The following is a 16,513-nucleotide window of genomic DNA, read 5'->3' as shown; positions in this document are numbered from 1 at the left end:
CAGATAGATGCATCTATTTTACAATTAACTGTAAATGTTACTTATATGACCATATATTTTTATTGTCCGTTGCAATGTTTTTAAATCACATTAGATTACTTAATTTCATATTCTAATAACATATGGTCTACCTGTCTTTCACAATACAGTGACTTCCACTTATTTTAATCATTTAGGGTCCCATGTTATTCAATGTGGGATGGCCAGCTGAAGGTGAGGGGTGCTGATTGGCCAGCATTCCCCAGCTCACAGGATTTGGCCCCACACAGGAGCCATGTGAAGTCTCTTTGGGCTCTGTTCCAGCAGCCCACCCTACCCATCTGAACTAGCAAAGGGAACCCAACCTGACAGATGCTGCAGGGGTCTAGCCAATCGCCAGTTCAGAGAGTCAGGAAGGAATTTTTCTTCCATGGACCAATTGGCGGAGGACTAGGGAGTTTTTTGCCTTCCTTGCAGCACCTGCAAGCCACAGGGGGTTAAGTAGAAATGTACATGGTACCTAAACTAAGGTACTAGGGTGATGTTGCTTACTCATCACAACTTGTAGCCAGCGCTAGCACAGGTCAGAGAATGAATGGTTCCCAGAGGTAAAAGACCTGGGATTTTGGTGACGGACTCAGGTGACAGGGTGAGACTTTGTGGCCTTTGCAGGCCAAATTCAGACCTGGGGACCTCCTGGGCTGAGGTCCCCAACCTGCATCTCCCTCCTAGGAATAGAGCGTACTAGGACTCAGAGAGAGAGGAGTCCTGGGGGGTAGGCTGAAGAGAGCCTGCCCTGCATTATGGATTATATGGTAACGAGCCCTGTAACCAATGAAATGCCAGGTATAGGTGATGGGGAGGGGGGGAAGCAGCGCCCCTCCGTTGTGTTAAAAATTGTGGCCTGCTATTTGGAACCCAACTGTATTCAAAAAACAAAAACTAGACAAGCCATTTACAACATCAATTTTGCTTCTCTACAAAGGAAAAAGGACACTAAGCTATCTAAACTGCTACATGCCACAAGGAGCCTCAACAGTAGTTCCCTTAATCCAACCAACAATATAGTTAATCTTTCCAGCTATACTCTTAGCCCAGCAGAAGAGTCTGTCCTATCTCGGGGCCTCTCCTTTTGTCCCTCCAGGCCCATGAACATGATACAGTTTTGTGGTGACCTAGAATCCTACTTTCGATGTCTCCGACTCAAAAAATATTTCCAACACACCTCTGAACAACATACTAACGCACAGAATCCTTCTTACCACCACTACAAAAAGAAGGTTTCTGCGTGGACTCCTCCTGAAGGTCAAAACAACAGACTGTACTTCCACATAGATTGCTTCCGTTGACATGCACAGGCTGAAATTGTGGAAAAGCAGCATCACTTGCCCCATAACCTCAGCCGTGCTGAACACAATGCCATCAACAGCCTCAGGAACAACTCTGATATCATAATCACAAAGGCTGACAAAGGAGGTGCTGTTGTCATCATGAATAAGTTGGAATATGAACAAGAGGCTGCTAGGCAGCCCTCTAACTCCACATTCTACAGGCCATTATCCTCTGATCCCACTGAGGATTACCAAAAGAACTGCACCATCTGCTCAGGAAACTCCCTGAAAAGCACAGGAACAGATCTGTGCAGACACATGCCTAGAACCCCAACCAGAGGTATTCTATCTGCTTCCCAAGATCCATAAACCTGGGAATCCTGGACGCCCATCAGGCATTGGCACCCTGACAGCAGGATTGTCTGGCTATGTGGACTCTCTCCTCAGGCCCTACGCTACCAGCACTCCCAGCTATCTTTGAGACACCACTGACTTCCTGTGGAAACTACAATCCATCAGTGATCTTCCAGAAAACACCATCCTGGCCACCAACATTCCACACAAAGATGGACTACAAGCTATCAGGAACAGTATCCCCGATAATGTCACGGCAAACCTGGTGGCTGACCTTTGTGACTTTGTCCTCACCCACAACTATTTCACATTTGGGGACAATATATACCTTCAAGTCAGTGGCACTGCTATGGGTACCTGCATGGCCCCACAGTATGCCAACATTTTTATGGCCGACTTAGAACAATGCTTCCTTAGGTCTCGTCCCCTAACACCCCTACTCTACTTGCACTACATTGATGACATCTTCATCATCTGGACCCATAGAAAAGAAGCCCTTGAGGAATTCCACCATGATTTCAACAATTTCCATCCCACCATCAACCTCAGCCTAGACCAATCCACGCAAGCGGTCCATTTCCTGGACACTACTGTACTAATAAGCGATAGTCACATAAACAGCACCCTTTTCCAGAAACCTACTGACCACTATACTTACCTACATGCCTCCAGCTTCCATCCAGGACATACCACACAATCCATTGTCTACAGCCAAGCTCTGTGATACAACCGCATTTGCTCCAATCCCTCAGACAGAGACAAACACCTACAAGATCTCTATCAAGTGTTCTTACAACTACAATACTCACCTGCTGAAGTGAAAAAACAGATTGACAGAGCCAGAAGAGTACCCAGAAGTCACCTACTACAGGACAGGCCCAACAAAGAAAATAACAGAACTAGCTGTCACCTTCAGTCCCCAACTAAAACCTCTCCAGCGCATCATCAAGGATCTACAACCTATCCTGAAGGACGACCCATCACTCTCACAGATCTTGGGAGACAGGCCAGTCCTTGCTTACAGACAGCCCCCCAACCTGAAGCAAATACTCACCAGCAACCACACACCACACAACAAAAACACTAACTCAGGAACCTATCCTCGCAACAAAGCCCATTGCCAACTGCGTCCACGTATCTATTCAGGGGACACCATCATAGGGCCTAATCACATCAGCCACACTATCAGAGGCTCGTTCACCTGCATATCTACCAATGTGATATATGCCATCATGTGCCAGCAATGCCCCTCTGCCATGTACATTGGCCAAACTGGACAGTCTCTACGCAAAAGAATAAATAGACACAAATCTGACATCAGGAACCATAACATTCAAAAACCGTTAGGAGAACACTTCAACCTCTCTGGCCACTCAGTAAAAAATTTAAGGGTGGCAATTTTGCAACAGAAAAGCTTCAAAAACAGACTCCAACGAGAAACTGCTGAGCTTGAATTAATATGCAAACTAGATACCATTAACCTGGGTTTGAATAGAGACTGGGAGTGGCTGGGTCATTACACATATTGAATCTACTTCCCTAAATTTAAGTATCCTCATACCTTCTTGTCAACTGTCTAAATGGGCCATCTTGTTTATCACTACAAAAGTTTTTTTCTCCTGCTGATAATAGCTCATCTTAACTAATTAGCCTCTTACAGTTTGTATGGCAACTTCCAACTTATCTGTATGTATATATATGTTCCATTCTATGCATTGATGAAGCGGGCTGTAGCCCACGAAAGCTTATGCTCTAATAAATTTGTTAGTCTCTAAGATGCCACAAGTACTCCTGTTCTTGTTGTATTCAAGTGGTTTCTTCATATTGGTTTTGTTGTTTAAAGAACAAGACACAACAAACATCTGAGCTTCATTTCATCTGAGCCTATTAACTGCTAGCATTCCTGAATAATTGTGTGAGCAAGGTGACAAGATGAGATGAGAATTTAAAATTCATGCTGCTAGGTGACATCACAATAGACTTCTTACAGAACTGTTCTAACATGTTGTTTTCTCATTGCACATGGGTAAGTCTAGGAGCCAAATTTTGCTCTCAGCTTGCATAGTTGCTATGGTTACTGAAGTGAATAAGAGATGAATGTGTGTGGATACATATGGAGGGGGGAGAGGAATAGATATTTTTTCTTATTATTTTACGTCTGACTGCATATCCACATGCTGCAGAATGTCCAATTCCAGTTTCTCTTGAGCCAGCCCTTCACTTTGCACCATTGAGCTAGTGATGTTGGAAAATAATTGGGGTGACTCAAACAGAGATGTGATACATCTGGTTTCTTTTGTTGTACATGATAAATCATAAAAATAAAAGGAGTACTTGTGGCACCTTAGAGACTAACCAATTTATTTGAGCATAAGCTTTCATGAGCTACAGCTCACTTCATCGGATGCATACTGTGGAAAATACAGAAGATGTTTTTATACACACAAACCATGAAAAAATGGGTGTTTATCACTACAAAAGGTTTTCTCTCCCCCCATTCTACTCTCCTGCTGGTAATAGCTTATCTAAAGTGATCACTCTCCTTACAATGTGTATGATAATCAAGGTGGGCCATTTCCAGCACAAATCCAGGTTTTCTCGCCACCCCCCCATAACATTTATAACATTCATAAACCAGTCGGAGAACACTTCAATCTCTCTGGTCACTCGATTTCTGATCTCAAAGTGACTATCCTTCAACAAAAAAACTTTGAAAACAGACTCCAGTGAGAGACTGCTGAATTGGAATTAATTTGCAAATTGGATACAATTAACTTAGGTTACTTTTTATAATGACTCAACCATTCCCAGTCTCTATTCAAGCCTATTTCCCCTCGTTTATTATTCCCCCCACACACTGTTCCTCAGACGTTCTTGTTAAACCCTGGATTTGTGCTGGAAATGGCCCACCTTGATTATCATACACATTGTAAGGAGAGTGATCACTTTAGAGAAGCTGTTACCAGCAGGAGAGTAGGGTGGGGGGAGAGAAAACTTTTTGTAGTGATGAACACCCATTTTTTCATGGTTTGTGTGTATAAAAACATCTTCTGTATTTTCCACAGTATGCATCCGATGAAGTGAGCTGTAGCACACGAAAGCTTATGCTCAAATAAATTGGTTAGTCTCTAAGGTGCCACAAGTACTCCTTTTCTTTTTGCGAATACAGACTAACACGGCTGTTACTCTGAAACATGATAAATCATGTGATTAATTCTTCAGTGGCTAGTTCAATCAAACATAGAATCATAGATATCAGGGTTGGTAGGGACCTCAGGAGGTCATCTACTCCAACCCCTGCTCAAAGCAGGACCAATCCCCAACTAAATCCTGATTGAATTAGCCAATAGTTGTATCTGAAAACACAATGCAAATTATTATTCCAAAAATTAAAAAGAGTAGTAACTTCAAATAAAACACAAAACTAAATTAAACTGAAGCAGTGTATGTACATATGTAATCTTATGTAAAACATAAGCAGCCTGCCATTATAAATGTCCGCAGTCACAGAAAACCTCCTAGAAATCATGGTTATCAGTGAATTTGTGCACATACGATATGAACACAACTCACATTCTCTTCCAAAAAATGGCTCCGCTACATGAGCTAGTGCAGCATTAGCTATTAGTTACACAGTTCATATTCCAGACAGGAGAAGGTAGTGGTGTGTATGCACATCAGCTAAGCTGGGATAGCATGACTGTAAGTGCTGGACTCAAAATACCTATCTTCACCGCTGGGAATCTAAAATATCCCTCTGTAGGAATTGTTCTCCAGCAGAGGCACAGTGCCTTAGGGCCAAATCCTGGGCCTGCGTTTTCAGTCCCTCCCTGTTTCTATGCCCATGGAGTGGTAGTGGTATGTGAAGGCGGATAAGGTGGGGAAAAATCCATTGAATTGCATCCACAAAATATGTTGGAGGGTTGGGTGGAGTCATTTTTGTTCCAAAAGCTGAGGGTGAGAAGGAGCTGGTTCCACAAAAGAGTTCAATTCCCCCCTCCTGAGAGCCCTCTAGGAGCAACATGTTATACCATAACAGGTGTCCGTGTGTGTGCATGTTCAGAGAGCTCCGTGTCCCTGCGAACATCCCCACAGTGCTCTCTCTCTCCAGTGCTATGTCCCCCTTTACCGTTCTGTGTCCTGCAATGTCACCCCCTGAGCTTGGTGTCCTCCACTTTCCCTCCCAGAACTGTCACCCTCCAAGTTTCATAGCATCGTAGAAATGTAGGGCTGGAAGGAACCTCAAGAAGTCATATACTCCAAGCCTCTGCGCTGAGATAAAATTAAGTTTGTGTCCATGTGTGTCCCCAATGTTCTGTCAACCCCAAGCTGCCTGTCTCTCTAATAAAGGGCAGGTGGGAAGGGACCCTTCCTCCAATTCCTTTAAGAGTGAGTAGATGGGAAGCTGGACTTTTCCTTCTGGTTCCCTCCGCTGCCTGAGTCTGGTGCTGCCTTTGCCTTTCAAATGGAGGAAGGAGCTCTTCTCTCTGCTCCTCTGCTGTTAGGGGTACCCCGTAGGGGAGATCAAGGGGAATGCTCAGCTGCTGCTGCCACAGGAACAAAGTTGGAGTGAAAGGGTCCAGAGGGAGACAATTTTATGCCCCTGTGCTTGAAAATAGGGGGGCCGTAGTTGCCCCTGTGCTTTCTGGAACAGAAACTTGGCAGCACAGACTGCGGGAAAGCATTGGAAAGTGCCTGGAGACCTTTTGGCTGGAAGTACGTTACATTGTTAAATGATCAAGACTAAGCTTTGAAGTTAATGAAAAAACTTAAGATGTATATGGGAAGTTTGTGCAACTGTAGGTACTATAGTTTGATCTGGATGACTACAGAGTAAAAATGCATCAACTTACTGCATGAAAGTTGCATTCACTCAAAGGGACTAGAAGTTGTGGGAATTATTTATTTTGGAAACAATGAAATTTACGAGGAGAATCTGTAGAGTATGACATTCCTCTGGCCTCGTTACAGAAGTCCTTACAGCAGAACTGTTCTTTTTTTTTTTTTTTTTTTTAGCTTTTTCTATTCTTGTCCAGGGTGTTCATTACTAGCTTTGAGTTTCTACTATCTAGCGGCATCAATAAATTATCATGACTTTCTTCTTTATGCTGTAAACTTTTCTTGATAATTACTTGTCTTGATAAGGTGAACGTTAGTACAGTTGTGTAAGAAATATCCTGCAGCTTTCTCTCGTCAGGCAGCCCCAGTAAACTAGGGTCTGAACTAAGTCACCAGATCACCTCAGAACTAAATTTTATTGCAGTGCTGTCTCATGCATCACACTTATTTTGTCCATATCATTCCGATATATTACAATATACACTTTTGCACAAATGGCGATGAATAAGCTCAGATCTTCAGTTTCTGAATTTCTATTAACAGTAAACAGAATCATTGACATACATTATTTTTCCAGCAAAGCAGTAAAAAACAGTATGAGGTATACAAGATGAGAGATTATGGGTGAGTTGAAGTAATATAGATTACAGGCTACAGATGAGTTTGATTTTATTATGCTACTATGCAGTGGATTAGGTAATCTTTCAGGGGAGAGCCACAAACAAGTGGATCTAACTTTGCAGTGCCTAACTTTAGGCTCCCTGTCACCCAGTGAAATCCTCAGCCCTGAGTTAGGTGTCCAGCTCCCTGTACAATGAATGGGAAGAGTTAGGTGCCTAAGAATGGGATTCACAAAAGCCAGCAAGCTGAGTGTAGAGCTACCAAAGCTGCAGTAGTTCTCCATAGTTAGAGCACTCAAATGGGATGTGGGAAATCTAGGTTCAAGTCACCATGTGCCTGATTCAGTGAAGGAAATTGAAACTAGCTCTCCCACATCTCATGGGAGTGCCATAACCACTGGGAGGCAGGGTATTCTGAAGTGGGTAGCTCTCACCTTGAAAATACTCCACTTTGTCTAATAAATGTTCATTGTGCCAGAGAGATTGACACTATAACCCAGTGGTTATGGCACTCGGCTGGGATGTGGGAGACCAAAGTCCCTGCTCTAACACATTTTATAGAAATTGGAACAGCTTCAACAGGAGAGATTTAGAGAACCCCACCCCAGAACACCCAATAGCCCAGTGGTTAGGGCACTCTTCCAGGATATAAGAGACTTGGGGTTAAACCGCTGCTTCTCTCAGGCAGAATGAGGAGTTGAACCACCTTGTTGGGGCTGTGTTTTGTGTAGGGACATGCTTAAAGGCCCCCTACGGGCTTAGGCCCCACAGGTGAGATAGCTAGTTCAATACCTAGTTTGAGGAGACTCGGGTGCAGTGCAGCTCAGTGCTATCAGAATTTAGGCAGCCTTGTGCATACCCACCAGCAGAAATGTAGGTGCCATGGGGCCTCTACTGGCAGCAGAAATACAAGCACCCAGGGAATTTAGGCACCTACAGATTTAGACAACAGCTGAGCAGAGGTTTTGAGGATCTAAAAATTTTGGATTTAGGTGCCTGAAGTGGCTGGTAGGCACCTAAATCCCTTTGTGGATCTAACCCTCAGTCACTAAATGGGGAGTGCTTTAGACAACAAAGGATATTGCACATTGTTTTTCACTTTTGTAGAATCAGGTACCTTACCTCAGACCACTTAAAACACTTGTGATGAACAGACCTCAGAAGACTGATAGGCTTTGTTCAGCTAAGGATCCAAAAGCTTGGCTGCTTATCTGAAGTACATATAAAATCTTGAAATTGGCCTTTAGTGGATAAGAGGTTCCTAGTTCTTCCAGCTAAGGGAGCTGTTCTTATTGTTACCGAGGTAAAAGCTTGTGGTTTTTGGGACGGTAGCCCCAAGTTCTAGTCCTGCTCATGACTTGTGCCGAGGCTGGATTGTTATACCCAGATACTATAGCAACTGTGCATTAGAAAAGACAAAGTCAGATAGTTAGAAATAAGATTAGAAATTGCTAAGAAAAGATGTGTGATATTTCCTGGTGTCAGCTTTTCTGAATGGTATTTCTCACCGGCTTGCTGCGTGTTCTTGCGGCACTTCCAGTTGAAATTTTGAAGTGAAGAGGTGTGCATCAGAGGTGAGGAATACATTTACAGAAGGTTGAGGTTGGATACAAAAACTGAGCAAAATTTTACCCAAAATTTCTGTTCAGCACTATTAATAATTAGAAAGACGTCAGCCCCAGAGAGAATTCCAGATCTCCAGGAAAACCAAAATATAAACCACAGTTTAGAAACCTGGCAAATTAAAATGCTGCTCTATAGAACTGTTTCAAAAGTTGAATTTCATGTTTCAAGGAAAAAAACTTCTTTTGGGGGGAAAAGTGTCCTCATTTTCTGAACAGCTCAATTGCCCTGAACACTGACACCACTTTGCCATCATATAAATTGCTTCCAGAGCATGGTTAAAATCCCAATTTGAGACTCATGAAAGTAAACTAGGCACCCATTTTAGCCTCAAGCAACCAGTAGTTCTGTTCCAATCTATCACATAATTTAGTGCAATTAAGCATGATTGACAATTTCTTTTCAGAAAAGAATGAGAATCAGGCAGGCAAGGAGAATGAATAACTTCTCTCACCTAGTGAAGACAGTTTTCCTCAAGTCAGAGTTGAGCTAATTAGCAGGGCAAAATGTGGACACTGAAGTAAAATACAACTGCTGTCAGTTGCTTCCATTTCCTTTATTATCCTAAATGCAAGTATTCCACACAATATAAAACAGGATAGAACTGCATAAAATTGGTCTTTTCAATATACTTTAATTGGATGAGATTTGTGTCTGTGGCGCTCCCAGATGACACTCAAAATGTCAATCCGTTGCTTACAGGTAATGAAATCGATCCACTGTGTTTCAGCTACATGTGCAGTACCAGGCCAATAAAAGGTTTTCAGCTTTTTTCTGACATTTCCAAAATTAAATAGTGATTTATTGTCAGTAAGCTAGAGAAATGCTTATAAATACAACAAAAATGTCTCTGAATCATTGAGAGCTTGGGTGATTTTAGAATATCTTGAAAGGCTCACCATTTTCTAACATTTTAATTACAGTAATCCTTCATTTGCATTTGCATCTTATTGTACCGCCATACAAATGCTTTTAAATATAGCCATTTTGTAACCACCAAACCTTGAAATCCCCAATTAGTAATCTATTAGGAGAATATAGCTGTAGCAAAGTCCTGAATTTGCTATATCTTCAGTTCAATGCATCTCACTGAAATCCAGCAATATTTTCATAGATTTCAAGTTTATGTGAAACTTGATTGCAGTACTAGGACCCAATCTTGTAAAAATGTATGCATGAGTCAAAGTTTTCTGCCTTTTTAAAAATAAAGTCTTCGTATTTGCTTTTCGTTCTGCCTTCTCTATGCCACCTCCACCTCCATCATAATCTGTCCTAAGCAGAATGCAACAGATACAACATTCACAAAGACCTTTTTCAGTGCGATAAGAGCAATGTACGTAGAGGGAGCTAGAGATCTTTTATCAAGACAATTTTAAGATGTCCTTTTCCATAAAACGTTTTTGTTGGTGACAAACTAGTTTTTCCACTGATTTTTTTTTTAATTCTTGAGGTTGAAAAGATCTACAGAATTAATAGGAAAATCTCATTTGAGTGGGGTTGATGCTAGGACTATCCTTATAAAAGTAGCTCCTGAGGATGTGAACTTCCCAAAGAAAGAAGACATACAGATGATTTAATATCTCACTAATGATGAATGAAAGAGTCAGAATTGCACCTGTTATTTTTTTAAGATTAGATATATTGGTACAACAGATACAAAGACATTTTTCTGGTTTATACAATCTTTTGTAAAAAAAAAAATAAAGAAAAACCATTAGTAATTTTACCAATTACAATCCAGTCTTAAACATTAAGTGAATTATCATCCTTGATACTTCTTCCTGGAGTTGCTTAGCCAACCATTTGCTAGATTTTCCACAACCTCATAATGACGATAATTCTGGACTCCTCAGAACTAGACAGAGTATGATTTATCAGCTGTTGTACAGTTTCCAGCAATTGACTACACAACCCAGAGTTCTTTATTTTGTTTATGGAATTTCTCCTGTTTGATCAACTTTTATTTTTAAATACACATTTTTTTTCCTCATCATATTTTTGGTAGCTAGGCACAGATATAATCATACTTCATGCTAATAAAAAAAGAGTAATAGTACCGATTTTCCTCAGACCAGTATACCTGTATTTTAAAAGATAAGAGTAGCTCTAGGAAAGAACAAATTCAGATGTATGAAATTTGATTTAGCATCACCTTATGCTAGATGGGCAGAGGATGTACAGGTATTTCAGTTATTTTTGAAAAACCCCTCATAGGGTGGGGATGAGAGAGATTTGGATCAGAAACGTTGGGCCACTACTGCAAATCTTTACCCCATGAGTAGTCCTTCATGTGATTAGTGCCACTGAAGACTCTCCATCTGTGATCCTGATCCTGCACAAAACATGTATGTGCTTAACTTTACACACTGAGTAATCCCACTGGAAGTTTGAGCATGTGTAAATACTTGTAGGATCAGAGCTGACAAAGGTAATTATATGTACAGAATCTAGGATCAAGTCAGTGGGACTATATATATGTAAAGCCCTTTGTTTTCAGTTTTTACTGAATTTCACTAAAAAATCCCAGGTTTTGAAAAAGCAAATATTCAGGTTTTACCTATTTTTAACCTGAATTTTTCAAGTGCTGGTTGAACTCCCTGGACCTTGCTCCCCACTTGCAGACTGCCTGCCAGATGGTACAAGACACCTGTGCAGAAGAGAGTCACTGCCAGCTGGTGGCTGCTGCTTTGGTGCAGTGGGGGAGCATGATGGGCAAGGAACTGGGTCCTGGCTGCTGAGAGGGCCTCTCTGCTCATCTTGCTCCCCATCACCCAGCTCCCTGCCCATCTCATTTCCCCAGCGCACAGTTTGGGGGAGTGAAATGGGTGAAGAACCAGGTCCTGGCAGCAGAGACCCACCATCGCTGCAGTATTAGGCCTGTAAGGATTGGAAGGCTCCTCTAACCACATACGCATCCACTGCCGCCAATAAATAGCACGCACTCTTCACCCCACTGGCTCTTTATTTTCTTTTCTTTTTTTAATTTGATTTTCACACTTTACATTTTTTTTTAGAAACACTGATAAATTCCTGGGAAATTTTAAAGAAAATAGAACCCCATAACAAAGGGCCTTATGTATATATGTAAGAGCCACTCCCATCAAGAAAGGTGTTCTTACAGGACTGACCCTTTGCTCGCTGCATGAAAGAGGCCACCAGTTCAGACCACAAATATAGTTTTGGTGAATAAATGTTGATTCATGAGTTTGCAGCCTGGGATTTTGCCACAGGGAGTCAGGAAGATATAGTGTATTCCTCCTGGTTCAAAAAGAAATCCTTAAAAGGTAAGAGGACACACATCCCCAGTTAATATTCAATTAAACTATCTTTTAAAGGACTGTTTCTACAGCAGCCTATCCATTGTTGATTATAGAAGTAGACACAGCCTGTAATGTGCAGATCAACTCTTTATTTGATGAAAGAAGGAAAGGTGAGGAATACCAGGAAAATGCAGGGGCGGATTTTCCAATTAGAGACCAACTGGCAAATTAGCTTGTGAGGATGAGCAAAGGTAGCACCCAGTGTGAGACTAGGGAAGGGGTGAGCTGGTGTCACTGAAGAGGCAGCCAGGCACTGGGTGTAGTGGAGTTGGTGGAGAGGGCTGCAGGTTTTGTGTAGTTTAAAAGCTGCTGTCCTACCTCTCCCCCTTTCCTCTTTCACCAGCTCCCCTCTTCCCCTTAGCCTCCCACACTCCAATATCCTCATTATATTTTCCATACACAAAGATCAAACCCAAACTTTCAGTCCAATCGGCTTTTGTTTCAGATGAATGAAACGAAGGAAGAACAAATGTTAAGTCTTAACAAGACAAAGAGCATGCTCTGAGAGTGTGTGCGTGTGAATGAGATAGCAAGCATGTGTGCCTCCAAATCAGTAGCAGCCTCCTTGATATGTCTCAAAGTGACCCCTCCCCACAATAGAGAAACAGTAGCCAGGAAGACTCCTTATGGGTACAGATGGAGCACACAAAACACAGATTCACACTTCTCCTTACAGGGACATAATTACATACATTACACCTCAGGATCCCACCTTGTGTCGACTCATAGACTTTAAGGTCAGAAGGACCATCATGATCATCTCGTCTGACCTCCTGCATATTGCAGGCCACAGAACCTTACCCACCCACTCCTGCAATAGACCCCTAACCTCTGGCTGAGTTACTGAAGTTCTCAAATCATGGTTTAAAGACTTCAAGCTACAGAGAATCCACCACTTACACTAGTTTAAACCTGCAAGTGACCCATGCCCCATTCTGCAAAGGAAGGTGAAACCCCTACAGAGTCTCTGCCAATCTAACCCAGGGAGAAATTCCTTCCCAATCCCAAATATGGTGATCACTTAGACCCTGAACATGTGGGCAAGACCCACTGGCTAGACACTTAGGAAAGAATTCTCTGTAGTAACTCAGAGCACTGCCCATCTAGTGTCCCATTACCACCCCTTCTTCCCCTCAGGAACCAACCCCATGCACTTGCTTATTTTCCTGCACTGCCTTCTGGACACCTCCCTTGTATAAGCCCCCTTCCTCTCAAGACAACTCCCACGCTTCTCCTGCCCTGCTACTCAAGAATCTCCATGATCCTTTTATACTTTCCTTTCTCAGGACTCTTCCCTCACAAAATATCCATGCCTCCCCTCCGAAGTGTTCTTATATCTCCGTCCATCCCACCCCACCCATCTTCTCAGGATTCCCCTTTTTCTCTAGCAAAAGTTGGACATGTAATTCACCACCCAGTACAATGCCACCATTGGTAACCACGGTGGAAACACTAGTGCAGACAGAGCTTAGGTGTTATCACATCCTGTTGATTGCTACTGTCTGGCTTGTGTACAGACCTCTACAGCATTTAAACATCCATAAACATTATAGTCTCTCCAAGTCATGTAATTGCAGTTCCTTGTACTGTAGTCTGTACAAATGTCATTGAAGAGAAACTTGCCACTCACATGCTTGTAAGTTTCTGCCAGCAAGAATGAGGTTTCATCACATCCCAGAAATTTTAGAGATTTTAAATGGGTGGGGGTTTGGACTTGAATTCCTAATATCATCCATATTTTGCAACATCATTGGAAGAGAATGGTATTTCATTATACAAGAATTTAACCTTTAAAAAGAGAAGCCAATAATATTGTTTATTAGAACATATTTTCTCCAGTGCTCTCTTCACAGAAAAGAAAGAAGAAAAAACTGTACTCTAATTAAATTCATATCCGCTTGGTATTTACTCAGTGAGTCCAGAGAACAATCTTTTAAATCACCAGCACAAACTATCTGTTGGTGAGATAAGAGATACTAATAACCTATTAGTGATGAATAATGAATACATACCAAGGCTATCCATTGTACGCTACAGCCAGAATTTCAAAAGCTTGTACAGACAAATGGGACAGCATGGGAGGCTAAAAGAATGGGGTTGGTTGCCATATGAGCTCAAGGGCTCTGTGCTGAGATGGGGTAAGGGAGTAAATTGGCCAAAGGCCAGTTCTGGGGTGTGGTTAAGGTGCTTGGTGCTAAAATGGGTACATCTGAAAATCCTGCAGACTCTCCCCCATGTAGCACAGAGCCTCTGAGATAGTTGTGCCATAGGCATGACTTATTCAGCAGGAGCAAGTTGACACCCCTCTGCCCGAGAGAACATGAGGCAGCCAATGCCAGGAGAATCATCAAGCTCCAGCCTTTAGTGGCTAATCCTTTTTACATGCTCTTCCACAAGGATAAAATGGAACTGCATCCTCATCCCCATTGTATCCGTAATGTAATCAAGGATTCCATCCAAATCACACCACCAGTTTACCCATTATCCTCCCTAACTCACATTCACTGCCAGGTCAGACATGCCAGAGGCGAAGAAGGCCCATAAGGAGCTGCTACTTTAATAAAACAAAAATATGCTATAAATTCCCCAGATTAGTTGTGATTTATGACAACAGAGTCAGGTTTCATGATGATAGATAGGCTAGATCATCCCAACACTTGTCAAAATGGGTTAAGTCCTGTATGGAAACGTGCTATGAGCTAGTGCAGAGGTGGGCAAACTACAGCCCGTGGGCCACATCCGGCCCGCAAGACCGTCCTGCCTGGCCCCTGAGCTCCCAGCCGGGGAGGCTACCCCCGGCCCCTCCCCTGCTGTCCCCCCCTTCCCTGCAGCTATGCCACTGTGCAGGCAGCACTCTGGACAACGGGGCTGCGCACTCATGCAGGGCAGCGCGGCAACGTGTCTGGCTCCAGCCGGGCAGCTGCCGGACATGCTGCTCTGAGCGGCATGGTAAGGGGGCCAGGGCTGGGGCGGTTGGATAAGGGGCAGGAGGTCCTGGGGGCAGTTAGGGGACAGGGAGCAGGAGGCGGTTGGATGGGGCAGTAGTTCAGGGGCGGGAGCAGAGGATGGGGAACAGGGGGGTTGGATAGGGCATGGGAGTTCCAGGGGGCCTGTCAGGGATCAGGGCAGTCAGGAGACAGGGAGCAGGTAGGGTTGGATAGGGGGTGGGGTCCCCGGGGGTGGTTAGGGACAGGGGGTCCCGGGAGGGGGCGGTCAGGGGACAAGGAGCATGGGGGGGTTCTGAGGGGGGCAGTCGGGGGTGGGAAGTGGGAGGGGTCGGATACAGGGCAGGGACCAGGGTGTTTGCGGGGCACAGCCTTCCCTACCCAGCCCTCCATACAGTTTTGTAACCCTGATGTGGCCCTCAGACCAAAAAGTTTTCCCACTCCTGAGCTAGTGCTTATCCCAGTCCCTGAAAGCCCCAGAGCACATTTGACTAGTTCCAAATACATTTGTCATGTTCCCGTTGTGGAAATAAAAACAGCTGCTTCATGGAGCTCAGGCCACCCCTTTGTGAAGGATTATCTTCTCCACCTAACCTCAGAAGTTAAAAATGTCCACATTCACCATTCAGTGAGGACTCCTTCTTACCCCCACCACCTTAGGGTTTTGTTCCTGCTTGTCAATCTCAAAAGTGTGAGGGATCTGCATTGACAGCACTTGAAAGAAGAAAAGTTACTCACCTGTATCTGAGTTCTTTAAGTAGATCATAAACAGAGATCCATCCTCTACTTCCCATCCATATTTCTTTGTTTGCATTGGATCCTGAGGGTGGAGAAGAATTTAGAGAGCCTTCAAAATACACTTTACCTTTCATGGAACATTATACAGCTCCCCAACAGCCAGAGCTTTCCATAGGGTTCCAGGTCAGATGTGGAGTACATGGGTGTGTCCCCAAAAGTGTGTATCTGTAATCTACTCAAAGAATTCCATGTGCTCCCACAGTACTGTGATCCTAGCATTAAAGGTAAAAATAAGACTATTGCAAAACAGCAGAAAACACAGGCAGGCATATTAAGTTTTAATGTGTATAATTTGAGTACATAGGGCAGTCAATGGATAAAGACACAGTAAACTTCCTTTCCTTGGTATAGCATTCTTTAAATTCTCATATATTCTTTAGTCAAAGAAACCTCCATCAGCACCACAACACTGAATTTGTGTCAATATTCTAAATTAAAAAACATATGTCATACTAGCTATCTGTGTTAGCTTGTACCTAAGTGCAGAGGTACAGTGCATCGACGTACAGCCTCTGTAATGTTATCACGTCTCACAGAGGTATTGTAAGTCTTAACATTTTAACAGCTTGCACTCCTTCAGAACGTGGCCTAGTGGACAGTGCACTGGCCCAGGACTCAGAAAACCTGGGTTTTATTCCAGGTTCTGTTGCTGGGTTACCTCAGGCAAGTCACTGTTTCTCTGCGTCTTAGTGTTGCCATTTGTA

General features: G+C 43.1%; 1 protein-coding gene across 1 annotated transcript in view; it reads right to left on the bottom strand.

Annotated features, from left to right (window-relative positions):
* Positions 1-15,786, bottom strand: part of GALNT13 (polypeptide N-acetylgalactosaminyltransferase 13) — a 415,890-nt gene extending 400,104 nt beyond the window's left edge. Inside the window, exon 1 of the mRNA XM_074967361.1 lies at positions 15,750-15,786. The gene's annotated coding sequence lies outside the window, so the exon portion shown is untranslated. The remainder of the gene's footprint in view (positions 1-15,749) is intronic.
* Between the last annotated feature and the right edge of the window lie 727 nt (positions 15,787-16,513).

The sequence above is a fragment of the Natator depressus genome, chromosome 11 (assembly GCF_965152275.1).
Source record: "Natator depressus isolate rNatDep1 chromosome 11, rNatDep2.hap1, whole genome shotgun sequence".
NCBI classification, from domain to species: Eukaryota; Metazoa; Chordata; order Testudines; family Cheloniidae; genus Natator; species Natator depressus.
Note: the sequence above shows the minus strand (reverse complement) of the source record. Positions and strands in the feature narration are given on the sequence as shown.